Source organism: Uncinocarpus reesii, genomic scaffold (genome assembly GCF_000003515.1).
Source record: "Uncinocarpus reesii 1704 scaffold_2 genomic scaffold, whole genome shotgun sequence".
In the NCBI taxonomy this organism is placed as follows: Eukaryota; Fungi; Ascomycota; class Eurotiomycetes; order Onygenales; family Onygenaceae; genus Uncinocarpus; species Uncinocarpus reesii.
Genome location: NW_003052499.1, coordinates 834,479 through 835,329, shown reverse-complemented (window position 1 = coordinate 835,329; position 851 = coordinate 834,479).

Genomic DNA, 851 nt, shown 5'->3' with positions numbered 1-851 from the left:
GGCAGCATGTCAACTGCTGCCACTCGATGTATGAATGCGACATGATGTCGAGGATCCCAAACGGTATCACACGGGACGCTACTTTTCAGTGGCATTGAGGAATGAGTTCAAGAGCGGTAGATACCGTGTTCTGCATAAACTTGGGTGGGGTGGATTTGCGACTGTTTGGCTGGCGAGAGATAACCTGTATAGCTGACTTCGTCTTCGAAACTAGAATGACAGAGCTAGGGCTAAACGACAAATAGGACGTGTTCCAATGTGCCCCTAAAGATTATCAATTTGAACAATAGCTCCCAGGAGCTCAAAGTTCTACACCACCTCCGACATTCCAGCGTTGCCAGGGCAAATGTTGGCCACCCAGGTCGTGCTTCAGTGCTCCAGCTCCTTGACCACTTTGAGCTCGCAACTCCATACATGGGCTTGGTATTCCCGGTCATGGGCATGGACCTTCGCTCTCAGATAGACGCACAGCACGGGCAACGCTTGCCAAAGCAGGTTGCGCTAAATGTCTGTTCCCGAGTAGCCCTCGGTTTGGACTACCTTTGGAAATGCGGCATTGCACACGGAGGTAAACAAGCGGCTATCCTACAACTTGAAGAGTGCTGTTACTCAGAACTATGAAGATTTATATTCTAAAAATATCCTCTACTCTGCCCCTGCTGTATCTCAACTATCAGAAGATGAGGTTATGACTTACTTGGGGAAACCGGAGACTGGCAGGGTTCGAAGGACAGACGGTCAAAGTTCTTCGCCTTCGATGCCTCCTTGTTTGGTCCGACCAGCTTCAATCCCGCGGTGACGATATTAGACGAGATATTTGCTGACTTCTCGACTGGTAAATATTTCAACTT